Source organism: Setaria italica, chromosome II (genome assembly GCF_000263155.2).
Source record: "Setaria italica strain Yugu1 chromosome II, Setaria_italica_v2.0, whole genome shotgun sequence".
Taxonomy (NCBI): domain Eukaryota; kingdom Viridiplantae; phylum Streptophyta; class Magnoliopsida; order Poales; family Poaceae; genus Setaria; species Setaria italica.
In genome coordinates this window covers 24,289,426-24,297,983 of record NC_028451.1, presented here as the reverse complement: position 1 = coordinate 24,297,983, position 8,558 = coordinate 24,289,426, and the positions used below count along the sequence as shown (strand labels likewise).

Here is an 8,558-nt window from a genome sequence, read left to right as displayed (position 1 = left end):
TGATGACACCAAAGTCATCTACATCCCTATCTGCATGGAGGCGGTGCCACTCACATGGCTCGAATCGTTGGATAAAAACTCAATCGACTCGTGGAAGGACCTCAAGGTTGCATTCACCAATAACTACGCGGGGGCAATGCAGCATCCTGGCAATAGGATCGACTTGTCTTAGATCAAGCAACAAGAAGGTGAGACCCTATGGAGTTACTTACGCCGTTTCTTCGACAAGAAGGCCATAATCGTGGATGTCACGAAGCGTGACGTCATTGACTATTTCCAAAACAGCCTCCACGACTGCTGGATGTTTCAAGACTTCGACAGAAGACGCCCCGCTAATGTTAAATCAATTAAGATCACGGCACAGATGTGGGTAGATGAAGAAGACAGGGAGATCGAAAGGTTCGAGCCCAATCGCAACAAGGGCCAGAACAACAACAATCAGAACAATGGTCAACACAACGATAAGAACCACAACAATTGCCCTAATAATGACAGCCGAAATAACTACTCGGGAGGTCAGAATCACAAGCGCAAGCCAGACAACATTATCGTGTCAATCTCGCTGTCATCCAAGAAAGGTGGTGGCAAGAACCAAGACAGGCCCTCATTCAATGAGCTCCTGAAGAAACAATGCCCATGACACCCATACCACAAGCACTCTACGTTAGATTGTTTCAGTCTACGTAGAGTCATGAAAGACCTACTAGAGCCATCTAGCACCAAAGATAAGGGTAAGGCTCAATGAAGACGATGGTGACAATGGCAAGTTCCGGAACCCATCCAACACCGTCAACATCATCTTCGGCGGAACCCCGAGTACTGCTACTAAGCGATCCTAGAAGCTCACTCTTCGAGAGATAATGTCCATTGAATTTGCAGTGCCAACGTTCCTCAAATGGACTAGATTCTTAGACCTAGGATGGTATCCCCTCGTCCTAGACCCGGTTGTCACTGGCTCTAGACTTACCAAAGTACTCATCGACGGTGGTAGCAGTCTCAATGTCCTGTTCGCCAAGACACTGAAGAAGATGGGCCTCGATGTCATTGATATGCTCACCCCAACGAACTCTCCATTCTATGGGATCGTCCCGAGCAACGTGGCCGTACCCCGACAGGTGGTTTTGCCAGTTACCTTTGGGAGCAAGGAACCCTACCGAACAGAATACATCCGGTTTGAGGTGGTGAACTTTAAAACATCATACCATACCATCCTTGGAAGACCAGCATTGGCCAAATTCATGGCCATACAACACAACATGTACTTAGTATTCAAGATGCCGGGATCCAAGGAAGTACTCTCCCTACACGGAGACTTAAAGAGGTCCTACGACTGCGACACAGAAGCCGTGGAGCTAGCAGCAACTACCCAAGTACCAAACTCAATGATGCAAGTCTTCGCCGCATCCAAGAAGTTGTCCCCATCAGAACTTGAGATCCCAGAAAAGAAGTCGGGGCAACCAAGGTCAAGCCGGCAAGTGAAGTAGACATCAAAGACACTGACCTTGAGACTGGTGATAGTTCCAAGACAGCCCTCATTGGCACAGGGTTGGATCCTAAATAGGAAAGCACGCTTGTCAGCTTCCTACGGGCCAACCAAGACATCTTCGTGTGGAAACCAACGGACATGATGGGGGTGCCCAGGGAGCTGATCGAGCACTTACTCAACGTCGATCCAAAAGCTACACTAAAAAGGCAAAACCTACGACGATTCGTGTTGGGATATGAGGTAGGCTACACTAGCGCAAATCAAAATTTCTACCGCGTAAAACCAGGAAGAACTGTCGTATAAGGATCACGGGATTACCACTCGACGCACTACTGGTGCGGAAGATGTAGATATGCGTCGATGCAGTGAAGACGATCACGTAGTCGTACGTAGTCGATCAACGTAGTCGTACGTAGTCGATCACGTCAACGTCCAGCAGCTCCTCAGCAGCTCGTCCACGTGCAGCAAGATCGCCTCCCGTGCCGCGGCTCATCGTGGCTTGTCGTCGGCTCGTCGTGGCTCGTCGGCGGCTCGTCCAAGTGCTGCAGGCGCAACACCTCCAAGGTATCCACACGTGCAGGGAGGAAGCGTCGCAAGCCGGACTGCTAGATCCGCGAGTTGCAACAGGCGAGGGCGTGGGAGGCGCGGCAGGTGTGTTTCGCAAAAAGGTGTAAACCCTAGGGCGCCCCCACCCCTCTATTTATAGAGGTTCCTAACGGGCCTCTGGGTTCGAGGCCCATTAGTACTTCTAAACCTAATCCAACTCGGATCAGATCCGAATTGGGCTTCCAGCCCCTTAAGTGTGTGACCCTATGGGTTCGGATACGTATAGACATGGCCCGAGTACTCCTACTCGGCCCAATAGTCGGTAGCAGCCTCTAGCAAGACGTGCCAACTCCTATACGTACACGAAGATCATATCAGACGAACCATCACAACATAATATACATGCTATTCCCTTTGCCTCACGATATTTGGTCTAGCTTCAAGCCGACCGCTCTTTCTTGATCCTGTGATTCGGAATCCCTTTGTAGGTTAACTCTTAACCGTACGTAGCATGGCCATGCATTTTCGGATCCGATCACTCGAGGGGCCTAGAGATATCACTCTCAATCAGAGAGGGGCAAATCCCATCTTGATTGACCATGTCTCATAGCATGCTTCTTGACAAACCCGAAAGCTACCTTTATAACTACCCTGTTACGGCGTAGCGTTTGATAGCCCCTAAGTAGGTCGATCCACATCTAGAATACATGCGACAATCTCAGGTCTAAGGACAAAGCGTATATGTTGTTTAAAGAGAGAACTACTTCTCGTGTTGGGTCAGTCCTAGCACATGTCTCCACATGTGTCCACATTATTAGTCCAACATCTCCATGTCTATGACTTGTGAAACATAGTCATCAACTAATACATGTGCTAGTCTAATATTCATGTGTGTCCTCACATGAACTCCGACTAGGGACAACTTTAGAATAACCATACAAGTAAAGAGTTCACATACAATTCACATAATTGCAAATCAATTCAAGTAGCCTTCAATGGATATTCAATGAACACAACATACAAATCATGGATACAAATGGAATATCATCATCTCTAAGATTGCCTCTAGGGCATACCTCCAACAATTCGCCCAAGATAGAAGGGAAGCCATCAAGAAAGAGCAGGCCAAACTACTTGCGGTGGGCTTCATAAAAGAAGTATATCATCCAGATTGGCTTGACAATCTCGTCCTGGTGTGAAAGAAAAACAACAATGAGTGAAGGATGTGTGTCGACTACATAGACCTCAACAAGCACTGTCCAAAGGATTCCTTCGGGCTCCCTAGGATTCATCAAGTCATCGACTCCACAGCTGGATGTGCCCTACTCTGTTTCCTTGATTGTTACTCAGGGTATCACCAGATAACTCTCAAGAAGGAATACCAGATCAAGACTATGTTCATCACCCCATATGGAGCTTTCTGTTACACAAAAATGTCTTTCAGGATTGAAGAATGCAGGCGCTACTTATCAACGTGCAATCCAAGAGTGCTTCAAGAAGCAACTACACCGCAACGTAGAGGCGTACGTGGACGACGTGGTCATAAAGACCTGAAATCTCGATGATCTGATTGCAGATCTAGAAGAAACTTTTGCAAGTCTATGAGAATCCTGGTGGAAGCTCAACCCGACAAAGTGCATATTCGGTATGCCTTCCAGGAAACTAGTCGGGTTCATCATCAGTCATCGAGGTATTGAGGCTAACCCTGAGAAGATCTTCGCCATCGCCGATATGCATGCCCCATCAGGCATCAAGGATGTCCAGAAGCTGATTGGATGCATGGCGACCCTAAACAGATTCATCTCAAGACTTGGAGAACGAGGCCTACCCTTCTTCAAACTACTCAAGTGGCAAGAATAGTTTTAGTGGACCGAGGAGGCAAATCAAGCCCTACAACAATTGAAGGACTTTCGATCAAAGCCACTGGTTCTCATGGCATCAAACCCAAATGAAGATTTGCTACTTTACATCGCTGTGACTACTATTGTCATCAGCACGATGATCGTAGTTGAAAGACCAGAACCTGGCCATGTATACAAAGTATAGAGGCCTATTTACTTTGTCAGTGAGGTGTTGTCAGAGTCCAAGACCAGATACCCGCTAGTCCATAAATTGTTATACGCAATACTACTCACCTCACGGAAGCTACGACATTACTTCTAGGAGCATAAAATCTTTGTCGTCACCGACTTCCCCCTAGGAGAAATTCTCCACAATCAGGTTGCGATAGGCAGAATATCTAAGTAGGCAGTAGAACTCAGAGCACTGTCCCTGAAATTCAAGCTGAGGACTACAATCAAGTCCCAGACCCTAGTCGATTTCCTGGTAGAATGTTAGGAGAATCAACTACCAACACCAGCAGAGCATCTAGAGCATTAGGTCATGTACTTTGATGGATCACCTAAGCTCGAAGGTGCTGGTGCAGGAGTACTTTTGAAATCTCCCAAAGGCGAACAACTCAAGTATGTCCTGCAAATCTTTTCTTACGACACAACAAGAACTATGTTCTAGTCGGAGACAAGCTTTACAAAAGAGGCACAATATCAGGAGTACTCATGAATTGCGTCAGGCATGACAACAAGGATATACTGGAGGAGATCCATAAAGGCATTTGTGGCAACCACACATGCTCACGCACAATCGTGGGTAAAGCTTTTAGATCAGGGTTCTATTAGCCTCCAGCTCTCGCTAACGCCGAGGAACTAGTTTGCCGATGCTAAGGGTGCCAATTCTTCACCAAGCAGTAGCACATCCATGCCTACAAGCTGATCACCATACCACATGCTTGGCCCTTCGCGTGCTGGGGGCTAGACATGATTGGCCCATTGCCCACCGTGCCTGGAGGATTCAATCGAGTTCTGGTAGCCATTGACAAGTTTACCAAGTGGATCAAGGTGAAGCCATTTACCTGCCCCAAAGCAGCCAGAGTACTTGACTTCCTCAACAAGCTTGTTCATTGCTATGGCTTCCCCAATCACATAATCATAGACCTAGGTTCAAACTTCAACAACTATGGGTTCTAGGAATACTGTGAGAACAGTGGGATCAATGTCCGATATGTCTCTGTTGCTCATCCGCGGGCCAATGGACATGTTGAGCATGCTAATGGGATGGTATTGGAAGCTCTCAAAAAAAGGCTGCATGGTATCGGAAACACGAAAGGAGGCAAGTGGCTCAAAGAACTACCCAATGTTCTCTGGAGGCTCCGTACCTAGCTGTGCAATAAGGCAATCGCCCTACTTCCTAGTCTACGGATCTGAAGCTGTCCTACCTACTGATGTCATGTGGAAATATCCAAAAGTTGAGCAATGCGAGGAAGGCGCAACAGAGGAAATAAGGTGTCTAGACATTGACAGCCTCGAAGAAGCTCGTTGCGTAGCACTCATCCAGTCTGCAAGATATCTCGAAGGCCTTCGCCGCTAGCATGATCGAAACATCAAAGAACGATCGTTCAACATAGGCAACATGGTCCTTTTATCATCTCCAGGACAAGCTCAACTCACCATGGGAGGGGCCTTTTATCATCTCCAAGGTCACTAGACCTGGATCATATTGATTACAAGACCCCTCAGGTGAAGATGTCGACAACTCGTGGAACATTAAGCAACTCTGTTGATTTTCTCCCTAATTTAGATTTGCATATTCATGTAAATTGACCATCGACCCTAGCTGTAGATTTACAATTCAATAAAGCAGTCATATTTTTGCCGTAATTCGACTACTTTCTTCTGCTTTATCGCAGCTTGCAGAAGTAAGTTCGTAGTACGCCTAATGAGCTATTCAGCTCTCTGGGCAAAATCGCCCAATCGCGACTTGTGATAACAAGTCTACAAAACTCCAACGAGCTATTCAGCTCCCTAGCAAAATCGCCCAAGTACGATTTGTAGTAACAAGTCTACAAAATTCTAATGAGTTATTCAACTCACTGGACAATCGTCCAATTGTAGCTTGCAAAAGCAAGTTCGTAGGAGTCAGGGGGTTATTTAACACCTGATGACTACTTGTCGCAGCTTGCAGAAGCAAGCTTGCAGTTAACAAAAAAGGTTATTCAACCTTACTTGGACAAATCTGTCCAATCGTGGTTTGCAAAAGCAAGTTTGCCTCTAGTCAAGGAGTTATTTAATGCCTGATGACAACATATTGAAAAAATCTGTCCAATGCGGCTTGCAAAGACAAGTCAGCACTTTGCAGGGATTACCTAATCACCTGACAAACTACTCATCAGGCTATTTAACCTACTCACGGCTTGTATAAACAAGATTGCAGTTCCAGGCTTTCCAGAGCATAACATCAATACAACTCAGAGAAGTTGTAAAGATAGGCTCTAATCATCAAAATCCTGAAGAGATTACTTGCACAGTGATCTACTATCCAGGCAGCTTGAGTACTCGTGCACCGCAAAAAAGGAACACATAACAAGAGTACTCACAACTAGCGCCTGATGAGACTCATCAAAGAAGCCTTGTGCGCAGACACTTACATCTACCGTACGAGCAAATATTAGGGAAGATTGTAAGATGCACTAAAATAACAAGTCGAAAGCAGCAGAGATTGCAACAAGACTTAGCAATATTTACATTACAAAGCATTCGTATTATGTTTTCAATACAGAACTGATGTTTGCTTTAATACAAAACTACTTAAGGACGAGATGATTGGCTACTTCTTCTACAATGGGATTCATCTCCTGTATGTACTCCTCAAATAGATCATCAGATCAGTCCTGTGCTATACCCTCCGCAATAGGATCCAGATCGGCTTGAGGATAGAAACAGTTGACAAAGCTAGATCTTCTGAATATAGCCGGTGAATTTCCGTGGGATGTCCTTGAGTACTTCAGATAGCGGACGGGGCTCTACAACTCCAACTAGAGGCTCCACCATGTCCGCTATTAGCTGAGCCGCTTCAAATATCTCCTTCAGAGCGAGATTGGCAGCTTCCAGCTCAGCTTCGCGCTCTCGAATGGTCTTCATGGCATTGACAAGATCAACCTTGCGTCCCCACACATCTTCTTCTCCTTCTCAAGGTGATGTTCCAGATTTTCATATTTTAATACAAGCATATCATGCTGATCGGCTACACAGTAATGCGTGTTGTTCCAATCTGTGACTTGTCCTTGGAGATCTTCATTTGACTTTTCGAGCACTGCACAAATAATACACAAGAGATCAGTATTTCCAACTGAATTAGTACTTGGAATCCAACGAGGAGAGCAGTTACCTTCGATTTGCTGGTTCAACAATTTGTTGCACCACCTGAGATGGTCTTTCTCTTCCTCAAGTTGTTGGATGTGGTTACAAGATTCCGCGGCAGCTCCATCATACTTCATCAGCAGTTAGAAGGAGTACTCCCTCTCCTTGGCAAGTTCTTTCTCAAGGGCCTCAGCACGGAGTACTGTATCCTCATAGCCTTCAAGCATCTGAGACTTGCGATGGGAGTGCTTGATGACATCCTGCGCCACACAATAAGTACTCATATTAAGGCATGGGTACTAATTGCAAGCTATGTGTCAATGGAACAAGCCAGATCAAGCATACCTCTATGTAAGCGCCGATAGGACGGTGCACCTCCATCATTCCAGCAACCACATCCACGTGCAATAGAGGGTCATCGATCAACTGGATTTCTTCAAGATGAATTTCCCCAGCCAACAGTAGATTTGCACAAGCTTCATAATCAGTTGTGTTGTGCGGAACCACAACAAGGTTTGTCGATGGACCTGGCTCGGAGGATGCGTCGGCGGCCATCACTTTCAAAACTGTCGCCGCTTCAATTTCCACCTTTGTCTCATGGGCTACAGAAGTAGACACGATGCTAGAAGTATTCGCCGCCACTTCTTCGAATATTTGTTGCTCGGGAGCTGGCGGCACAACGTCGGCAGAAGTAGCCTTTAGCGTGGAAGATTTTTTCTCGGGTAGTCCTTGGAGTACTGGGATCTGCTGGATCGGAACAACCTCTTGGGCTGAGTGGCTGCTACCATCAGCTGCAGGATTGGCGTCAGATCTAGACAAATCAATGTACGAGGATTTCCTACAAGAAGATACAAAATTTCCATTACAACAACATATTTACAAATCAAAATAAGTACTCAAAGGAGCAGCAAGACATACCTTGTAGATCTTCTCAACTTCAAAGAGGGTTCTCTTGTAAGGCGCAGACGTTTGATGGTAGGAGATGGTCCCTTTGGCATGGCTTGCATGGTCGTAGCAAGATCATCGCCAGCCTTAGCTACCACCTCTACTGTCCCAGTTGCTCTTGCGCTAGCAAGGTCCACCACTGATCCAGATGTGTTGCTATGAATAACAACACTAGGTTCTGGATCATCTTCAATGTGATCACCTCCTTGATGACCGGTGTAACGTCCCTAAAATTGACCAAATTAAATCACTTGCTAAAAATCATTTTCAAAATCTTTTCACCGCTTGAGATCCCAAATCCCGTCTTCCTGGCGATTCCGTCGTTCCTGCCATCTCTCTTTATTCCATCGCCGTGCGACTTTGACCGTACCCTGTGCACCATCAGATCA

General features: G+C 46.1%; 1 long non-coding RNA gene across 1 annotated transcript; it reads right to left on the bottom strand.

Annotated features, from left to right (window-relative positions):
• Positions 1-6,685: 6,685 nt before the first annotated feature.
• On the bottom strand, positions 6,686-8,054 carry LOC111256197. Its single transcript, XR_002676189.1, has 3 exons — positions 7,570-8,054; positions 7,253-7,484; positions 6,686-7,177 (listed from the first exon to the last, which is right to left on the bottom strand). It is a non-coding gene; the product is annotated as an uncharacterized LOC111256197 (long non-coding RNA).
• Between the last annotated feature and the right edge of the window lie 504 nt (positions 8,055-8,558).